This window comes from Schistocerca gregaria, chromosome 4 (assembly GCF_023897955.1).
Source record: "Schistocerca gregaria isolate iqSchGreg1 chromosome 4, iqSchGreg1.2, whole genome shotgun sequence".
Classification (NCBI taxonomy): Eukaryota; Metazoa; Arthropoda; class Insecta; order Orthoptera; family Acrididae; genus Schistocerca; species Schistocerca gregaria.
This window is the reverse complement of record NC_064923.1, coordinates 594,033,421-594,056,471: the sequence shown is the minus strand read 5'-3', so window position 1 is coordinate 594,056,471 and position 23,051 is coordinate 594,033,421. Positions and strand designations below refer to the sequence as shown.

The 23,051-nt window shown below is 41.2% G+C and overlaps 1 pseudogene; it reads left to right on the top strand.

Moving 5' to 3' along the window:
• The first annotated feature begins 18,460 nt into the window (after nucleotides 1-18,460).
• On the top strand, nucleotides 18,461-22,530 carry LOC126267824 (uncharacterized; annotated as a pseudogene).
• The last annotated feature ends 521 nt before the right edge of the window (nucleotides 22,531-23,051 follow it).

Below are 23,051 nucleotides of genomic sequence, written 5' to 3'. Positions count from 1 at the left end.
CAGAATGGAGGTGAGGTCACACGTTCCATTGGATATTCAAAAGCCATTGAGCAGCATGTCATAAATTACGATTGTTTACTCATTTATATTCCTCCGACTACGGAATCAACTGTGGCGAAACGTAGATAGTGCTTCAGATAAAAAGGTTGGTGACGTATGCAAATTCGCTGTAGAATCGTAATGTACCATAATAAACGGGAGTTTCATTGAAGATTTCAATGTTTGCCCCCCACAATACATACACGGGGAGGGGTGGCGGTCCGAGATAAACAAATTGCAATCATAACTTTTTATGATCCGATGTGTCGTTTTGGAGATATTTCAACGTCTTCGGATAGAATGAATACCCTGTAGAGGCCTTCAAACGCCAAGCAAGGCGGAGTTCATCCTTTCGATAGTTCTATAGATCCAGCCCCGGCAGTCTAGGATGAACGAGCCTACAACAGATATACTCAGTGAGAATTAAGCTCTGTTAGTCTTGTACACCAAGAAGGACTTGCTGAAAGCTTACTTGTATCTACCTTACTACTACAGTTATTCACTTCAATCGGACACTTCTCTACATGTACCTATGTCTGTATGTCTCTTTCATTGTGACGACTACTTGAACATAAGCGTTTGATTAAAGCAATAGGATCTGTCACTTTCGTAATTGGTGGCATTTGTACCACACGTTAAGTGCGTGCCCACAGCTTAAAAACGTCACAGGCCAAAGAGGCCATTTTTTCTGATAACTGGTTGTAAGCTTCATCAACGTTTTATCCTTACTGAAGCTATAAACTAGTGTATGTGCTCTTCTCCATGATTACTGATTAAACATAATGAAGCAACAAAAAGCAGACTGGTATACCAACCCAGAGTCTCATTTCCCTATCACCACTATATCAACCTCGTTAGGCTAATTTCCAAGTCTTTCCTACTGTCTCTAAGCACAGAGACCTGAAAAATGTTAGCTTGACAACATCGCCATTTCACACATGTATGCAGATATTTGTGTATCAATAAATGGATGACCTGAGTAGTAGGGAGCTGGGGCTCTGAGAGCAATTTGGTATGCAAATTAATGAAATAGATCAATTAATTACTTCCCACCACAGACACCCTACACCCATCCCCATATATGTCACGTAATTTCCTCAGCTGGCACATGGGCCCCTGCCCCCTACAACTTCCCACACTTTGCCCCTCCATCATTTGCCATATTGTCGGGAATTTGGAATTTTAGCAGGAATTTTATTATCCTAGAACTATGCTGACATAACACCCCAGCCTCTCTCCCCAACTGGTAACTGGCGGGAGGTGAGAAACTGAGAATAGCGGTGCCCGTTCTGGTACTCAAACACTGGTCCTTCGGATGAGAAAGCCTAAATACACCTCTCCCCCCCCCCTCCACCACCACCACCACAAGACATGCAAACAGAACGGATACAGGAGAGGAAGGTTAGGTTAGTGTACTTTATTTATTTTGGTAGTGTTACTGCATTATTAAAGAGCATTTCTAATTATGTAATTAATGGTAAACATTGGCCCTAATTACACAACTGTATGCTTAGCGCTACACAGCTCAAATGTTGACGATGCCATACAACTGGTGTTATCCAGCCAGGATAAAAATTCACAGTATCACTCGAAACTAGTGGCAGCTGCTCTCAAAATCTATCCTTCACCTAAAAGCTGGCAGGCAAAAGTCTTGGATGTAAGGTACTACCTTTATTTATTTGGTGGGAAATATATTCACCTGAATAAAATGGCTCTGAGCACAATGGGACTTAACATCTGAGATCATCAGTGCCCTATAACTTAGAACTACTTAAACCTAACTAACCTAAGGACGTCACACACATCCATGCCCGAAGCAGGATTCGAACCTGCGACCGTAACGGTCGCGCCGTTCCACACTGAAGCACCTACAACCGCTCGGCCATTCCGGCCGGCTCAACTTAATAGATGCTGGACAGAGAGGAGGTTAATAAGTGTATTACTTGTACGCATATAGCTAAGAACTGCATTTAACACTGCTTAATGTCAGAGTTCATTAGAGATGACTGCTTGACAGTCACCCTGCGGGCAAGTAATCAAACACAATACACACTAGCACAACTAATAGCAATGGATCAATGTTATAATTACATATCGAAATTGTCATGAAAAAACAACACCCCTAATGAATGGGTCATAAAGCAATGCGTGTACTGGGCAAAACTGTCGTCCCAAAAGATTGCAAAGGAGTGGTAGTTGAATGTGCATTCTCCTCGATGCACAGCTGAGAACTTGAAAAATTTGAGCCACTCCTTCTTCCCCTTAATCCCCCCCCCCCCCTTCCAACACTTCCTCCCTCCACCTGTGGCGGGCATACAGCCTGTTTCAAATAGTCAACTGCTACCACGGCACACCTTGTCCTGCTTTGCAGATCTTCTGCCAACCCATCACATTGCTGGATGCACCCAGCATTCTACCATCACCCCGCAGTCGCTCGTGGCACCTGCCCCTCCTTGAGGAGATGGTCCTTTGCCAACAGAAAATGGAAATTTAGTGCCACCACCGCGCCCCACAGGCCACATCCTGGTCGGGACACAGCTGCTCAGCACGGTCACCCAGCATCAAGATCATCACCCACACCACCCCATGCAAGTGACTGGCATTCCATGATGAAAACACTGCACTGTTGCAAATGTATTTAATGTCAATGCATGTCTCATAATTGAGCCATTGTTAGTGAGGAGGGTACAACTGCTATGGTAATAAATGTCCTCTTTCCATGAAAATAGATTTAGTCAATTTTCGTTTAGTTTTATGAGCAAAAACCCTATAGTTTTTACGTTTGACAGCAGTATGCATTATGCATCTCATTATTTTGTGACATCCAACTAAGTGCGTCACCACCGATTACAAATTATCGGACTGCAGAGAACTATACATGCCCAACCTATGTAAAATTGGGAAAAAAACTTATACTATTTCCCTGCAGAAACTATCAATCACCGCAAGGTGTCCTCCCTATTTCGTAACCGTCATCAAAGTAAAGAAAAGGCGAAATCTTAACTCCAAAGAAAAAAAATTATATTAAGCATTTCTTTCAAGTTGATGGACAAATTACACGACCTGAGACCGTCTCTCGGGTTCAAATTAGGGTTTGTGAATAAACTGTCATGTTTTTGTTGTTGTTGTTGTTGTTGTGGTCTTCAGTCCTGAGGCTCGTTTGATGCAGCTCTCCATGTTACTCTATCCTGTGCAAGCTTCTTCATCTCCCAGTACTTACTGCAACCTACATCCTTCTGAATCTGCTTACTGTATTCATCGCTTGGTATCCCTTTATGATTTTTACGCTCCACGCTGCCCTCCAATGCTAAATTTGTGTTCCCTTGATGCCTCAGAACATTTCCTACCAACCGGTCCCTTCTTATTGTCAAGTTGTGCCACAAACTCCTCTTCTTCCCAATTCTATCCAATACCTCCTCATTAGTTATGTGATCTACCCATCTAATCTTCAGCATTCTTCGGTAGCACCACTTTTCGAAATCTTCTATTCTCTTCTTGTCTAAACTATTTATCGTCCACGTTTCACTTCCATACATGGCTACACTCCATACAAATACTTTCAGAACTACTACCTGACACTTAAATCTATACTCGATGTTAACAAATTTCTCTTCTTCAGAAACGCTTTATTTGCCATTGCCAGTCTACATTTTACATCCTCTCTACTTCGACCATCATCAGTTATTTTGCTCCCCAAATAGCGAAACTCCTTTACTACTTTAAGTGTCTCATTTCCTAATCTAATTCCTTCAGCATCACCCGACTACATTCCATTATCCTCGTTTTGCTTTTGTTGATGTTCATCTTATACTTTCTTTGAAGACACTGTACATTCCGTTCAACTGCTCTTCCAAGTCCTTTGCTGTCTCTGACAGTATTACAATGTCATCGGCAAACCTTAAATTTTTTATTTCTTCTCCATGGATTTTAATACCTACTCCGAATTTTTCTTTTGTTTCCTTTACTGCTTGCTCAACATACAGATTCACTGCTACAACCCTGTCTCACTCCCTTCCCAACCACTGCTTCCCTTCCATGTCCATCGACTCTTATAACTGCCATCTGGTTTCTGTACAAATTGTAAATAGCCCTACGCTCCCCGTATTTTACCCCTGCACCTTCAGAATTTGAAAGAGAGTATTTCAGTCAACATTGTCACAATCTTTCTCTAAGTCTACAAAAGCTAGAAATGTAGGTTTGCCTTTTCTTAATCTAGCTTCTAAAATAAGTCTTAGCGTCAGTATTGCCTCACGTGTTGCCATATTTCTTCTACCAGTTTTCCATTAGTCTGTAAAGAATTCGCGTTAGTAAGTTGCAGCCGTGACTTATTAAACTGATAGTTCGGTAATTTTCACATTTGTCAACGCCTGCTTTTTTGGGATTGGAATTATTATATTCTTCTTGAAGTCTGAGCGTATTTCGCCCGTCTCATAAATTTTGCTCACCAGATGGTAGAGTTTTGTCAGGACTGGCTCTCCCAAGGCTGTCAGTGGTTTTAATGGAATGTTGTCCACTCCCGGGGCCTTGTTTCGGCTTAGGTCTTTCAGTGCTCTATCAAACTCTTCACGCAGTATTATATCTCCCATTTCATCTTCATCTACGTCCTCTTCCATTTCTATAACATTGCCCTCAAGTACATCACCCTTGTATAGACCCTCTATATACTCCTTTCACCTTTTTGCTTTCCCTCCTTTGCTTAGAACTGGGTTTCCATCTGAGCTCTTGATATTCATACAAGTGGTTCTCTTTTCTCCAAAGGTCTCTTTAATTTTCCTGTAGGCAGTATCTATCTTACCCCCAGTAAGCCTCTACATCCTTACATTTGTCTTCTAGGCATGCCTGCTTAGCCAATTTGCACTTCCTGTCGATCTCATTTTTGAGACGTTTGTATTCCTTTTTGCCTGCTTCATTTACTGCATTTTTATATTTTCTCCTTTCATTAATTAAATTCAATATTTCTTCTGTCACTCAAGGATTTCTACTAGCCCTCATTTTTTTACCTACTTGATCCTCTGCTGCCTCCACTATTTCATCCCTCAAAGCTACCCATTCTTCTTCTACTGTATTTTTTTCCCCCATTCTTGTCAATTGTTCCCTATGCTATCCGTGAAACTTTCTACACCCTCTGATTGAGTAACTTTATCAAGGTCCCATCTCCTTAAATTCCCACCTTTTTGCAGTTTATTCAGTTTTAATGTACAGTTCATAACCAATTGATTGTGGTCAGAGTCCACATCTGCCCCTGGAAATGTCTTACAATTTAAAACCTGGTTCCTAAATCTCTGTCTAATCATTACATAATCTATCTGATACCTTTTAGTATCTCCAGGCTTCTTTCATGTATACAACCTTCTTTTATGATTCTTGAACCAAGTGTTAGCTATGATTAAGTTGTGCTCTGTGCAAAATTCCACCAGGAGGATTCCTCTTTCGTTTCTTACCCCGAACCCATGTTCACCTACTACGTTTCCTTCTCTTCCTTTTCCTACTACCGAATTCCAGTCACCCATCACTATTAAATTTTCGTCTCCCTTCACTATCTGAATAATTTCTGTTATCTCATCATACATTTCTTCAATTTCTTCGTCATCTGCAGAGCTAGTTGGCATATAAACTTGTACTACTGTGGTAGGTGTGGGTTTCGTATTTATCGTGGCCACAATAATGCGTTCACTATGCTGTTTGTAGTAGCTTACCCGCATTCCTATTTTCCTATTGATTATTAAACCTACTCCTGCTTTACCCCTATTTGATTTTGTACTTATAATCCTATATTAACCTGACCAGAAGTCTTGTTTCTCCTGCCACCGAACTTCACTAATTCCCACTATATCTCTCTTTAACCTATCCATTTCCCTTTTTAAATTTTCTAATCTACCTGCCCGATTAAGGGATCTGACATTCCACGCTATCTTCTCATTCATAATGAATCCCTCTTTACTAGTTTCTGCTGCTGTTGTTAATACCCTATACTCATCCTTGTCTTCTTTCCATATCACTTCACTGACCTCTATTATTTCTAGACTGATCATTTGCATTTCCCTTTTCACAATTTCTAACTTGCCTACTACGTTCGAGCTTCAGTCATTCCACACCCCGACTCGTAGAACTTTATCCCTCCGTTAGTTATTAAATCTTTTTCTTATGGTCACCTCCCCCTTGGCAGTTCCCTGCCGAAGATCCGAACGGGGCATTATTCCAGACCCTTTTGCCAATGGAGAGAAGATCATGACACTTTCTCAATTACAGGCCACATGTCCTGTTGATACACGTTATGTGCCTTTAATGCATTGATTTCCGTTGCCTTCTGCATTCTCATGCCGTTGTTCATTGCTGATTCTTAAGCCTTTAGAGACAGGTTCCCAGACCAAGGACAAGAGACTGCCTTGAACCTTTGTCCGCTCCTCCCCCCTGTTTGACAAGGGCGTTGGCAGAATGAGTGTCACATCTTATGCCGGAAGTCGTCGGCCGCCACTGCCAATATTAATCAAAATTTAAGCAATGCCGGGTCTGTAACCTGGGACCGAGGGCGTTTGGATTAGTAAACAAAGACGGCCTCCCTTGATCACAGCCAGCTTTCTGTAATTATTAACGACGTAAGTAGTGACTCCGGTCTCCTAAAGTGATGCAAACCGGGAGAGCGGAGTGCTCACCAAATGCCTATCTGTATCCACTTCCAGAGACGGCTGTGAGCTCTGGATGACACGGGGCCCGCTCGGTACCGTTGTACCTTCATGTCCTGTGGGACAGAGTTCCGTTTTTTATCTTCCGTGTAGTGAAATTGAAAGATATTTTGAATTTTAATCAAAAGACGAAACCGAATGCCGTGTCCTATTGTGATAGATTGCAAACAACGTTAAGTTTGTAATAAGAAAAAAGAAAAGTGATTTTGATTTTTCCATGGTCATTAGGTAAGTTAAGAATATCTTTGCGCTACCATGTTTGCTTAATTATCTATCTATAGCAGTGTAACGTTAGCACTGCAGTCTTTATTTGAAAACTGATAGAATAATGTGGTTGCATTATTTTAATATTTCACAAGGTAGCCCTGCGGTAAACATCATTAGGAATAAAATAAAATTAAAATTAGTGCATAAAAGTAGACTTGGATTTACCCGTGCCGTCCAAAAAATCTTGTCGAGCAACAAAATTCTCGCCCAAATGGCGATGGTTTCGGTTCTTTAAAATGTTGCTCAAAATTCTATCATTAGTAGGCCCAATGGCAAAACACCTCCCAATCTAGTCACTTGAGTGGAACTAAATTATGAAAACCATTTCTGTTACAGAATGTTGGGAAGGGGTTAATGGAGAGCGGAAGCGGTCTGTGATGGAGAGCAGATGGCGTGTGTGATGACTGCGCATTCGGTAGTTCGCTCGTTCGCTTCTTAAACGTTTCTTTCAGCAGGCTGCTTGAATTCTCAGAGCCGACTGTGCCTTGTACCCCCACCCCTTTGCCCAATATCTATTTATACCATGGGATTCTAAGTACATTTAAGTCTTAAAATACACATGCATTCATAGCTACCAAATAACCAAACATATACAAAAAAAAAGGAAAAATAAGCAATATCACAATCCCATCCTTTATTGTGATGCATTTTGTTTTATTTTGCAACCAAATACCACAACCATTCTTTTCTAAATTCCCCGCCGAACGGTATAACTTTGCACGTTGAGGCCCCGAGTAAGGCGAATCCGTGGAGTCGCGAGGCGTGGTGGTTCGAATCCATCCGCCAGCAACGTCGAAAATGGTTTTCTGTTGTTTCTTTCCCATTTTAAATTTAGGCGAAAACTCGAGTTGGTCCCCTACTACGGGCTACAACTAGTTTTTTCCGTTTACCTTTACTTTCATGAGAGAGTCTGTAATCCCTAACAGAGTACTTGTTAAAACCCGTGCTATGGTAAGTGAGCGGGATTCACCTTATGAGAAACGATTTTCGCATAGATATCGACCGCGTGTACCTGAATGGTGGAAAATCAGACTTACATCCACTCTGTAATGACAATGATCTGTCAAGTAAGTTCGAAATGCAATTACACGTCAGGATGGATCATTTACTGGTTCATAAACAAAACAATGTGACAATAATACGGTCGCCAGCCTAATTAGTCATTAAGTGAGTTTCTTCCCTGTACAAGTTGGTATATATTCATGCAAAACCACAAGTTGTAACACTGCATAATACAGTAAAATTTTAGAACCAGGAAATCTATTGAACTGATGGTGCCCGCATCTCGTGGTCGTGCGGTAGCGTTCTCGCTTCCCACGCCCGGGTTCCCGGGTTCGATTCCCGGCGGGGTCAGGGATTTTCTCTGTCTCGTGATGGCTGGGTGTTGTGTGCTGTCCTTTGGTTAGTTAGGTTTAAGTAGTTCTAAGTTCTAGGGGACTGATGACCATAGATGTTAAGTCCCATAGTGCTCAGAGCCATTTGAACCATTTTCTGAACTGATAGTTTCACGTTCTGTACTGAATGGAAAATCATGAATACATAAGACTACACTATAATGTTTACTACAAAACTTTATACTGTCTATTAATCAGATTAAAATCTGGCGTAAGTTAGCCTAGAAATTTTACTTTCAGAAACACACACAAAATGTCAATTTTGATAAAGATAAAACATTGATAAATTTTAACTTCTATATTGATTTTAGCTTTTGCTGGTTAAACAAATTTACAACACTTCGGAACTCAAATGAATGGGGGCAGGGGGGACCCAGAAACTGTTATTATCGCTGTATTTAAAAAAAATGATTACTGAAATTATTATTTATTCAAGATTTTCAGTATATAAGTTACTACTCTTTTCATCTTATTTACTGCTCTTTTAAATGCCTTTAAATCCGTCTCGAAATAATAAACTTCATTACTGTATCAATACTAAAGTTATCTTTCAACTTCGTTAGACCTTCGCTATTCATTTACTGGTTCATAAACAAAACATTTCTTTAAACACCGTTCTAATATAGCTAGTTCCGCAAATAATTAGTAATAGCACAATTTTTAATTTTCATTTCGGGATACTCGGAGTGCACAACGTTTGGAAAGGACCCTGTCTAGGTTAGTTTGAGGATAATTAAATGATGGGAAAGTTCTGGTAAAAATTAGGTTATTATTGCACCAAATAAACAAAGTTAACTCTCTGATCCATACGGATATAGTACAAAAAGTTTCAACCTTCTAGTATCGATGAGGCGGTTGGCGGGCGGCAAGATGGCGAGGCACAGAGCACACATACAACCACAGCTATGGCTCTTGACGTATCGGCACTTGAATTCTTCTTAGCGTCGACAAACTTTTCTATTTAGTGCCTATGGAATTTTGCCATGCTGTGTGGGCGTTGGAACGGCATACCCGAGGCTCAGTGAAGCTATGTCTTCCAGGAGAGCCTCCTCGCTCCAAAAGGTGTCGCTCAAACCAGTGCCAAACTCCAACCACTACAGTGTCCGATATGCCGTGCAGTGCCCGAGCGCTTTTTCCTGCGCTCGCCTGCTCTCCACGTTTTACCGCTCCCTGACAGACCGGGTATTCACCCGAGGTTTTGCATTCTACATATCCGAAGACATTGCTTAAGTATGGACCAGACGCACAATTACAATTTTAAACACCTTACAACAGTTTCAACATTTGTTACATTTCAATTCTATTACATTATTACTTGACATTTGACATGAACGTTAATATTCACATTGAATCTTATTTACAGTTTTCTTAACATAATGGCACGAAAGAAAAAGAGATGAAATCAGAACATCAATTACAGAAGTTTATCACAAAATCAGATGAAAAGAATTACTTATATGTACAACAGTACGGAGTCGTTGTTGTTACAAATCCAATTGACTCCTAAGTAACGAGATGATATTTCCTCTTGGTGAAAACTCCAAGATCATTGTCGAATAAAGTAGTTTATCCTTCTTTATAGGAAGTCCATATTTTATGGGGAAAAACTCTAAAAGCTATTATTATCCACAATTCCGTAGTACACTCACGTTCAGAAAAAAAGAACACCTTGAAAGACTAGAGATAGAACGTTCATACTCACAGTACATGTACATTAGTATGTTCTCCAGAAATGATATGCAGTTCAGTCACATCGATTCAGCATGTGTTGCCTAGTAGGCACGGGTTCCGCCATGGGCCCTGATGACTTGTTTCATGTGTGATGGCATCGACGCGTATATGGCGCGATTGGCGTCCTGTAATATAGTCGACCGTGCTGCATGCACCTGGTTTTAAAGTTGATATTGTTAACAAGAAACGACAGTAAAGATATATATACAGGGTGTAAATTTTAAGTTGACCGACCAGAATAACTCGAAAAATAAACTTCACACGAAAAAATGTGTAGAATCGAAAGTTGATTATTTTCAAGGGGGACATCTGTTGGTGTTAAAATTAGCCAGCCATCCAAGCCCCCTGAGGGTGGGGCGGGGGGAACTTTAAAATTTGAAATTGGAACCCCTATTTTTTATTTCACAATCAGATTCTACATAAAAAAGCTACGTACATTTTGTCTTTAAATTTGTTTTGATTCTTGGTAGTTGGCGCTGTAATTCAAGAAAATCCATGTTCTCATTTTTTCGTGTACTGACATTAACGCTAATCCGGTCAACCTTTCATTGCCCATTCTGTTTCGCAATTAAGTCATTGCTCTTTCATTGTTGAAAATGACCTTTCTGCTTCACATGTAGACACTGGTAAGGACGCAAGTACACAAAAAACATTTCGTATGTTTGGATAGAAGTTGCCACAAGCACCAAAAACCAAAATAAATTTTGTAGAGAGAAGAGCCTTTTCTTGATAACATGATTGCTCACGCCATAATGTGTTCTCTGCTGCAAGTTGGGTTTGCGACATACTGTTCTCAAAGTAAACTTCAGTTCGCTTAGCTTATCTGAATTCTCGTAATGGCAGTTTCAACTGTAAATAAGAAATCCTTATTTCTGTGATATTTCTTCTCCAAATTTTCAATGAACCAATTCGTTGCTGGCAAAAGTAATGCTTTCAGTTTGTTTTTTTAACTTTCTAGGTACCTCACGCTTATTTGTATCCTGCGGATGCGTCTATGAAGCGTTCTCTATTTCGTTTATCGATGTTTGTGGCTGTTTCGATGGAAACCGGCCAAGATTAGCATCTACCATCTCCATAGTATCCAACTACCTCATACATCTACGGAAGGTCGTCTGGTGGACATCACCTATCGATACTCACAGCCATCTCTTTGGAAATAGCCCTGCTGCTACATCTTTGAAACGGCATTCACCATCTCCATAAAAACCAACAACATCATAATTCATAATGGTTGAAATGGCTCTGAGCATTATGGGACTTAACTTCTGTGATCCTCAGTCCCCTAAAACTTAGAACTACTTAAGCCTAACTAACCTAGGGACTTCACACACATCCATGCCCGAGGCAGGATTAGAACCTGCGACCGCAGCGGTCGCGCGGTTCCAGACTGTATCGCCTAGATCCGCTCGGCCACGGCGGCCGGCCAACATCATAATTATTTCCTTTCTTGGTGTGCCCCTACTAGAGTTCAGCCTACACAAAGCGAATGGGATGTTTATTTGTTACCTTTTTAACGCTCTCAGTGTATTTATTTGACATCATCTGTCTTAACAAGCTGTTCCTTCTTTATTATAGTATTATTAAATTATTCTACGTAATTTTGATGTTATGTTTACCAACCGATTCAGCCTACACAAAGCGAATGGGATGTTTATTTGTTACCTTTTTAACGCTCTCGGTGTATTTATTTGACATCATCTGTGTTAACAAGCTGTTCCTTCTGTATTATAGTATTATTAAATTATTCTACGTAATTTTGATGTTATGTTTACCATCCGGTATATATTTTTGTACACAAACCTCTAGGCTAATATCTTACCGACTAAAGTTGACTTCACGAATCAGCTTTAGGCGGAGCCTGCAGTATTTAAGAAATAGCTGTACTGGTCCCTCCAGCAGCTGAAGATCGTCATTCAATGTTTCCTGCTCCATGCACAGCCATTGTCCATCGGTATGGATGTATCTACGTTCTGTTATTTTATAGCTAATTTTTTGTTCTTATGACGTATCCCTCTAATTTATATCTTGTATCATACTATAGCTGAAACTCTCTAGATGATCAGAGAAATTGAAAACCTTTTAATAAATGTGCTTTGTGATTAATTAATTTCAGCTAGCATGCGTCAGTCAGTACCGGACTGTGGCAGGAGATGTCTCTCTCTCAGCAACTGCCTGGAGATAGACGCCCAGAACCCATGCTCACAGCGCTCCACTCTCTACCTTTGGGAACCTCACATGAAAGGGACGACTCAGTACTGTTGTCAAGCTGACAAATGGGAAGGCTGCTTATTTCACGAAAAATAAGGGATGGGATGGGGCCAGAATAAACTTCACACCTTTGGTGTACAAAACGCAGAGTGACATACATGAGGTTGAAACCACTCTGTAGCAGTGTTTCCTCGATTCGTCGGGCTGTTAGTGTCTTGTGCCAAGCGCAGTGGTGAGGCGACCCAGTTCGATTGGATAATCAGAATTTTCGAGCGGGACCAACCGTTGTTCTCACATTGTCCGAGCAGTGCTGCAGCGTCTCGGCCGTTGATGTCTGTGCAGGAAAGGTAAAAATGTAAAACTCGACAACTTTCTATGGATGGCTGTGACGGCTTGGTGCCCCCCTTCCCTCTTCTAACCCCGTCCACAATAGCACCAAACAGTCAGCAGTCTCAATTCGGCGAAATTTGCCCGTCTCGCTGTGGGTTCAAAAATGGCTCTGAGCACTATGGGACTTAACATCTGAGGTCATCAGTCCCCTCGAACTTAGAACTACGTAAACCTAACTAACCTAAGGACATCACACACATCCATGCCCGAGGCAGGATTCGTACCTGCGACTGTAGCGGTCGCGCGATTTCAGACTGAAGCGCCTATAACCGCTCGTCCACATTGGCCGGCCTCGCTGTGTACGTGGGTGGCGGGGGGGGGGGGGGCGGGGGGCGGGGGGGGGGGGGGTTGAGAAAGGGTGGGGGAAGGCGGGCGGCTCACCTTTCCTAATGAGATTCACTGACTGCCTTCAGCCAACAACAAGACCCAGGGACTACACTGGCAATACACCAGCTCAGCGTGAAAAATAAGGTGTTTTACTCCCAAGCACGCAGGTCCAAAACTCACCATGTAATAACCATGAAACATACACAGAGAATCAAAGAACATCACATAGTTACATGTAACAGTAATGTCACAATTTTTTAATTATACATTGTGTTATTCATATCTTAGCTACTGATCGGTACCATTTACTTGCACGCTGGCGTCTTCAGCACTGAAATGCAAACGAGGAATATTTCGCCTCTTATGTCTACGCTCCCCGCGGACACAGTGGCCATCGGCTAACTTATCGTCGACTGATGTGTAAAGGAAAAAATTCGGATTCGACAGTAATGTCCAGCGTTTTCGACATCTTTGTCTGAGGTCGGCAATAAGTGGCAGCAGGACTACCTTTAGACAGTATGCCTCGTTTTCGAATATTTTCTGAAAAAAGAAAGATGCCATTAGCAGCTGTCAGTTCTCATGCAACCATTTTTATTTGCGCCATCTGGTGACAAAATACTGCCACCAGTTGCGTGTAGCCATTCATGACTAAGAATAACAATACCATTTAAAATATATTGCACGCTGTGATGATGAAAGTCATGGATAATTCGAAAATCGTGTCGGACCTCCCATTGCCTGGGGGTAGTGCCAGAAATAGATGTGGCATACACTCAACAAGTCGATGGAAGTGCCCTGCAGAAATATTGTACCATGCTGCATCTATAGCAGTCTATAATAGCGAAAGTGTTGGCGCTGCAAGATTTTGTGCACGAAGTGACCTCTCTATTATGTTCCATAAATGTTCGATGGCATTCATATCGGGAGATCTCGGTGGCCAGATCATTCCCTCTAATTGTCCTGGATGCTCTTCAGGTCAATGCACTGACCTTTTATACCTTGCCCACGCGATACTACCGTTATCTGTATATGTGCGTATATGACTTCTGACACCTCACAAGGGTAAGTGCCCATCGCACGCCCCTCAAATTAGTGGAACGATGGCCCAGTGAGTAGCCTGTCAAAAACTGAACACTCATCAAAGCACGAAAACAGGAAGAAAGTGTTCCGAACTATGAATAAAGAAGCAAAATCGAAACAGAGAACGATCCAAATGCAAGGTGTGCAACATCGACCGACTCTGAGCAGCCATAGCGTCGTGGCTTTGTGGTCACAGCGTTGCGCTGCGTCGGGCGTAGATCGGTGTGACTCATATACATCTTTTTTTTTTTTTTTTAATTATGAGCTTTTCATCTGGTCATTGACGTGTCTGTTCGCAATGTCGTGGTGTAACGTCCGTTTGCAACAGCGAGGTGTAAGGAATGGACCTTCAGACGTATGTATCTCCTACTTGTTCTACACAAGTAATACAGGTTATGACTCTTGCGTTCTGTACTGGAAGTTTTGACTCTTGAATTCCTTTGTTGTAACATAGTTCACACCCCTCTATTTGTTGTTTTCATTTCTGTGAGAGGTTTATGCTCTCACTATTTATCACATTTACTTGCATCGGTAATACAGGGGTTTTCAAGATGAAAGGCGTTGTAGCATTTATTACGTTCAACTTACAATTGCAAATTAAAGAGCAACTCAAGCACTTTTGTTTGTATGTCTGTGCGCAATGGGAATAGTATGGAATGACAAAGAGTGACTGAAAAGCATGTTGAACGAGTGCGAGTCAATAACGCTTTCCCCCAAGAAATACCCTCGCGGAAAGCTTATGGGTCTTTCTTTTTCGGTGAATCAACTGTTACTGAAGTTTCTTGTCTTGATGTGCTACAGCTATGGCCCGTGCCTCAATGAGAAGAAGCTGAACAACACATCTTTATTTGGGAGCAAGATGGTGCGCCCCCTAACTGGAGTAACTCAGTACACGGCTGGTTAAACGACGTTGTATCCGACCGGTGGGTTGGGCACAAGGGGCCGGTTGACACGGCATTTTATGCATGATCTCCACGTTCACACATGATCTGGCGCGATCATGTGTATGTGCCTCCGATAGCAGCTGATCTATCCGACTTTAGAGACAGTGTTACTGCAACAGTTACTCCTGACACATTGGTTAAAGTTTCGGAACAACTCGCCTGTCGACTCGATGTGTGATCGGTGTTCACACTGAATAACTGTAAGAAAAACTGTTTGTGGTTCTCTTTCATTTGATGTATTATTTATAATTGTAAGGTGAATGTAATATGTGCTACAAAGCCTTAAAACCTGCATATTCATTTTGAAAACCTTGTTTATTCTTCCCACACGACTCTGATTCTGCAACCAGTGAATAGTACGATAATTGCCAAGATTACAGAGGAGGAACAGGCACGTCAATGACCGGAAGGGAAGTTCATAATTTTATGAAAAAAAGGAAAATGAGGAAGATTTGAACACGGATTTCCCACTTTGCCATCCAACAGCCTCACCATACAACCGCAACGCCGTGATTCTCGCAGTTAGCTCGATGAACAAAGTGAGAGCAATTGTACTATGAGACCAGTTGTGTGATTGAATTGAAGAGTTCCTAGGTAACAGAACGCAGCATGTCATTCTCAATGGAGAGAAGTCTTTCCAAGTAAGAGTCATTTCAGGTGTGCCGCGGGGGAGTGTCGTAGGACCGTTGCTATTCACAATATTTATAAATGACCTTGTACATAATGTCGGAAGTTCACTGAGGGTTTTTGCGGATGATGCTGTAGTAAATCGAGAGGTTGTAACAATGGAAAATTGTACTGAAATGCAGGAGGATCTGCAACGAATTGACGCATGGTGCAGGGAATGGCAATTGAATCTCAATGTAGACAAGTGTAATGTGCTGCGAATGCATAGAAAGAAAGCTGCTTTATCATTTAGCTATAATATAGCAGGATACCAACTGGAAGCAGTTAATTCCATAAATCATCTGGGGGTATGCATTAGAAGTGATTTAAAATGGAATGACCATATAAAATTAATCGTCGGTAAAGCAGATGGCAGGCTGAGATTCATTGGGAGAATCCTAAGGAAATGCAATCCGAAAACAAAGGAAGTAGGTTACAGTATACTTGTGCGCCCACTGTTTAAATTCTGCTCACCGTTGTGGAATCCGTACCAGATAGGGTTGATAGAAAAGAGAGAGAATATCCAATGGAGAGCAGCGCGCTTCGTTACAGGATCATATAGTAATCGCGAAAGCGTTACGGAGATGATAGATAAACTCCAGTGGAAGACTCTGCAAGAGAGACGCTCAAGCTCGGTATGGGCTTTTGTTGAAGTTTCGAGAACATACCTTCACCGAGGAGTCAAGTAGTATGTTGCTCCCTCCAACGTATATCTCGCGAAGAGACCGTGAGGATAAAATCGGAGAGATTAGATCCCACACAGAGGCATACTGAAAATGTTTCTTCCCACGAACAATACGAGACTGGATTGGAAGGGAGAACCGATAGAGTTATTCAACGTACCTTCCGCCACACACCGTCAGGTGGCTTGCGGAGTATGGATGTAGATGTAGATGTTGCACGTCTTGTGCCTGGATCATACATTCTTTCTATTTTGCTTCTTTTTTTTCACAGTTCAGTATACCTTTTCCCTGTTTGCATGCTTGACCCGTGTTCAGTTTTTGGAAGGGCTGTTCACAGAGCCATTTTACCACTAAATCTGAGGGATGTGGGATGGGACGTTTCCCTTGTCAGTGTAAGGTTTCCTTGTGCTCATACAATGACTACAGAAAAGCGTTCTCTCCAGTGAGCGACATTGTCTATTAATCGGTTACATTGTTTCGTGTTGTATTTTAATTAAAGGTATCGCGTTATGGTAACGCAACACGTAGCTCTCGTTAAATCCGGAACCAACTTTCGCGACAGCCCAATCGCATTCTAAAGATTGTTAAGTTCAAATAGTTGAAATTAAAAACGAAGTTGTGGATTATACTTACGCATTTTTGTTCGTTTCTTCTTCCCATCAATCAAGCGAAGGAATTTCACAGAGTGCCGTCCCACGACACAGAGATTTCTTTAACTTTTTTTTCCATCAGGGATTCTGGTTTTTCTTCCGACATGGAAACAATCACATTATTGGAAGAATACCGCTAGCTGATTAACGTCGCTGAAATATTCATGCAATCGCCATTACCTTAATTATCCTTAGCTGCTTCAGTAATTGACAAAACGGCAGCACTGACCGCTTATACATATGAGCAGCTCAGTAGATAATCAGTTTTGTGCGAGAGTGTCTCCGTCACATCTGTTATTTGCAATTGCGACGACCAGTAAAGAATACATGGATTCTGCCACGGCTTTCCACGACACATTCAAGAACATCCTCTTCCTATCCAGACTGATCGGTGGTACACCAGTTTTCTTTGACAGTAAGAACAGAAAGTTCAGGACAACCGTATCCGCCAAGATGTATAACTGTTTAATGTTGTTGGTTGATATGACTTTATTTGTACTGTACATCTCACTTGGTGGCAATGGAGATAAGCGCTTTTACACAGTGCTCGCATCATATTGTACACAGATCATTGCCGGTGCCACCTGGAGAGTGACTTTCATGTTCACTAGCCAAGCAAACATTGATGAATTGTTACAGAAACTCACTGTTGTTGATGACCACTTGTCTACAAGTTCTGTACCAGAGTATAAAAGCCTGAAGAGAGGAATAAATCTAACAGCAGCCACGGCGGTTCTTTCACTGGCAATACTTTCCGTCTACAGAGCAGTCTCCACTGTTACTAACATTCTATTTAAAACTCTACTAGGATCTTTCCTTCTAGATCTGCTTCGTTTTATTAAATTTTTGGAATTCACGTCTCTTAATCTCGTTTTACGAAGCAGGTTCGCTCGAGTGAATGAAAACTTGCTGGACATTTTTAAGCTGAAAAGCGACTGCGACATTTTACCACAAGTACATTATTCACAAGCAGCTGCCGATGCTTGCGAAGAACACACAGTTGTAAATACGATGAGGCTACCATTCAACAGTACCGAGCGAGATAAACGTCTTAGACAGAACACTCATCGAGATCAGAGCTTTTCCGAAAGCACAGAAAATACCATTCAGTTGGCCGAAATACACAAGATAGGAGTGGCACATATGATGCTCTGTGACATCGCTAGTATGCTAAACAAAATGTACAGCTTGCCAAATCTGACAGAAATGGCAGTAAACTTTTTCCTCACAATCACACTGCCTCTGTTATCATCCGTTGCATATCTCGTCACTCGCATTGCGTTTCAGCAACTTGACGGTAATTGGTTCATACCAGGAACGTACAACCAGATTGCTCTCCAGCTGCTGTGGACTCTGCCAAACGTCGTTAAAATCGTGTGGACTGTAGCCACGTGCCAGATGGTTACTTATGAAGCTGCCAGAATGGAACACATTGCCAAGAGACTAGAGGTCCAGCTGGGGGACAGCCCCGCTGGTGTGCGGCTGCGGGTGCTTCACCAGTCAGCTGAACGGCCCAGATTCTACGCTGGGGCCTGGTTGCCGCTGGATGTTTCGACCCTGTACTGCCTCATGGGCGCCTACTTCACATACAGTGTGCTGCGAGCGCAGTTCTAATACAGAACAAGTCTGCTGGCAACAAGTGTGGTAGTTTTACAAGCTGCACAAGTAAATCCATTTTAGTTACTAATACGAAATCTGTATGTTGTATCTTAGTTTTCTTTTAATCGATGCACATAGTATAATTTTGTTATTTCATACACTGACGGACAAGAAAAACCCTGATAATAAGATCAGACTAGGATAAGGAACTTCGAATCGAGCAACATTTTCCAACGACGAACTCACTCAAGTGTGTGCAACGTGAGTACGTTATGCTAATGAGCTTAGTTAGTAATTAAACTAGCTATAAGTAATAGTTTCAACTGAACTATGGAAACTAGGAAAACCTTATAATTCTATGCATGAAATTAGGTGGCAATTTTCTGTGATATTGACTGGGCAAAGTTTTACCGTTCAGTTAACTGTACTGAAAGTACAGTAATTCTACTAATTTTTTATGGTAATACGTTCTACTGTAAAATCAGAACTGCAGTGACTGAGTCGACGTACGGTACTGTAAAGTTGTACGTTATTAATAATGAAATCTAAAGATTACCTATTTCAATCTTTCCTAACGTACAGAGGGCGTGAATGAACTTTTATTCTAACAAGTACAGTCTAACAAGTAAGTAGAGAAAACTAAGTCATTGGAGAAAATTAAAACGTAAAGTCTGAACACTGTTCTTTTATCAAATCACAATTTTCATTACAAATGCTCGAAATTTCTACTTCGGACATTGATTGTTTAGTGCAGCTTCTCGAAAGCTCCTTGCATGTTCCTAATGATCGTCGTCCCATGTAGACACACCCAAACACGATCGCTTGCTAGACAAATTTCCTAGTGCTGGCCACAACAGCGTATTTCCGCCCTGTGGTCATTAGCAAAATTTTGCCCGATTCGCCGTGCTCTACTGTCCTCATCATCAGGTTGTTTGTCTAAAATGAATACTACACCGTCGGATCAGTTTTACTTCAGTTTCTCTGATTTTTTTCCTTTTTTTCGATATCGACTACTTCCTTCAGATGTTCATACTGCTCTTCAATATGAGTTTATAAATTTTACTTTCATGTCTTGTCTTCCTCTTAATCTTGTAATATGCTCATATAATTTTCTTTTGCTTTTGTTGATTGTTATTTAATATCGCTACTCCTGTCGCAATTTAATTTTCTAAATTCTTTTGTTCTAAGAAATGTCCTCTTGAAATCTAGAACGTAGCTCTCCTGGTGTTTCTTTAACTCAGAATTCACTTTAGTACACTGGAAACTGAATAGGCATTAAAAAAATATTATTGTTTGATTTCTTAAGAGTGTACACTGACGAATTGTCCTCTTGAATTCTACAGTGTACCTCCCTTGGTGTTTCATTAAGTCTAAATTCAGTTTCATACACTGCAAAAACAATGCATATTTTTTTAAAAAGTAATTATTGTTTTCTTTCTTAGAGTATACAGGTGACAATCTTTTAACTACGAAAAAGTGCATGAAACTTGCAATTCCAGCATTGATCAACCTACTATATTACACTACCACTTAGACCATTTTTTTACATTAGTTCAAATTGCTTTACTTAGCAATTATTACTATATCCTTCAATTTTAAGTAATAAATACTCAGTTAAACTGTAGTAGAATACAGACACAAACTTCTATGTGGTAAATGTTAAATATTTGCAATGTCTTAACGAACACTGACATAACCTCTTGTAATGCAGACCAATTAAAACCCAATCTTTCAGCGTCTTATTTATTTCACTGACGCAGAACTTCTTACTTGTAGACATGTGTAAAAGAACAATGTTTGATCTCTGACTGTGAAAAACAAAATATGAAGCTAACAGAAGAGCTTCTGTGAAGTTTGGAATGTAGGAGACGAGGTATTGCCAGAAAAGAAGCTGTGAGGAGGGGTCGTGAGTCGTTCTTAGGCAGCTCAGATGGGCAAAATAAAGATTTGTTGCGAGGCAAATGTTCTTGTCACGGCATGCCCGTTGTGCCACATGCTTCAAGATGATGACAAAATTTCGTAGCAAGAAGTTGCATTTCGGTAATCATCATAAGTGATGGGTAGCGGCTTAGTTACCTAAGATGTTACTTTGGCGTTATGGAAGACGAAGAAACTTGAGTAGCGACGTCAGGCAGTTTTCATGTTACCAGTGAAGACTCAGTGTCTGGCAGTCCAAGTGGAAGCAGTTAAAGATAATAAGACAGAGGCACTCGGTTGTCCTGGAAAAGAAAATGGTTCAAATGGCTCTGAGCACTATGGGAGTTAACATCTATGTTCATCAGTTCCCTAGAAATTAGAACTACTTAAACCTAACTAACCTAAGGACATCACACAACACCCAGCCATCACGAGGCAGAGAAAATCCCTGATCCCGCCGGGAATCGAACCCGGGAACCCGGGCGTGGGAAGCGAGAACGCTACCGCACGACCACGAGATGCGAACTTTGTCCTGAAAATAATGCAGTTCAGATTGTAGAGCATGTTGATGAACATTTTGAGAGCATTTTTAATACAGGTATTGAGGGATTTAGAATAGAGGAAGCAAGTGTAAATGTGGTGGAAAATGATGTGTGTTCTTACCATGTTAAATATTTCTGTATTGCAAAATGTGACTTTAATTGTGTTGACGAAGGCACATCCAGTGCAGCTGAAGAACAGAATCTGGAAATATTAAGTGTTAGCTACAATGGACAAACTCTTACGTAAGTGGTAAATGGTCAAGAACCAAACTGGGAAGACAATCAATAGAATTGGGTTGCTGCGGCAAGAAGACACGAAATCATCGGGTTCTGAAATTTAATTGTGCTCGCCTGAAATGTGGTGGAAACTGTGGAGCAGTGTCTGCAGATACAGATATTACAGAGCCCAATATCAGTTGTGACTCTTGCATATGCACAGGCTATCGTAGGACAGAAGATCACCACCTAGGGGCAGGTGTTATTTTCAAAACAGGTGCTGGAGAGACTGGATTGCAAGAGAATAGTAAGACAAATTCCAGTGTATACCTACCATCGGGCGACAATACATTAAGAGCAGTGGTATCTGCATAACATCTCACTGACATGTCCAGATTTAATCCTGAAGATTATCGAAGTGATGAAAGGGTGAGAATAGAGCAGGTGAGAGAAATTGCAGAATGTGTTGAGCCACCAGCTGGATTTCTTCCATCTGCTCATATCCAGATCGCCCGTGATAAATCCACGGCATTTTTCCAATCACATCTGAATTTCCATCCATCAGCGTTCTCAACGTGTCCACAAATAGACATGAGTCTGTCGTCAGGAATATCAAGAACTGATCACACCCAGGTGGATTATATTCATTGTCTGGTGCCTAACCTGCTGCACATTACTTCTTCTTCATTTTATTGGGGTAAAATGGATCGTTATGCGGCGGAGCGATTGTTGGAGGGCAAACCTGAGGGTATATTTCTTCTTAGAGATTCTGCACAAGATGAATATCTGTTTTCAGTTAGTTTTAGAAAATACGGGCGATCTCTGCACGCACGCATTGAACAGTGGAGCCACCGCTTTAGTTTTGATGCACATGATCGAGGTGTATTTGCTTCACCAACAGTTTGTGGTCTCATTTAGCATAGGAAGCGATCGTGATGCATGGTTTTTTTTACCGATGCTTACAAACCAGTGCACACAAATTTAACAATTCCCCTGCGACACGTACGTCGAGCTGATGTATGCAGACGGGCCACGTACGATGGATTAAATCAGTTAAACGTGCCTACGTCTCTGAAATCCTATTTTAAAGAGTGTCATTACAAACAACGTGTGCGAGTAAGACGACTTGACTCACAACAGCAATCTAGTGATTTACTCTGCTGTAATCTTTTCTTTTTTGTTGTTGTTGACTAAAATGAGTACCAAAGAGGTGCTTGAATGTTTATACTGTTTTTGTACAGGGTTTTATGCAGTTTGTTGATGTATAGTTTATACACAGGAATTGTTGTTCTGTAACTATAGAAAAATACGTTTAATGGTAAGAAAAAGTCGCAGTTTACTTGCCCGCGAAAGGCAAATGTCCCGATTTTCGAGTATCGGTCGAGCACACAGTTTTAATCTGTCAGGAAGTTTCATATCAGTGCACACTCCGCTGCAGAGTAAAAATCTCATTTCTAACTTTTTATTTTCTATGGCTCATTCATACTCATCGCAAGATCAACAGTATTATTTATTGGTGTTTACACCTACTCGCATGTGGTATTCTGCAAAGGACATACAGAACTGTATTAAAGAAGCTGCGATTTTTGCACTGAAATTTGAGTGTTGACACATGAACCACGTTTAGAAAAAGAAAACAGCATTCATACCACAAATGAAAAACAGAGAAATAAACTTTATATTCAGTCATGTTCAGAGCAGAGGTTAGCCACATT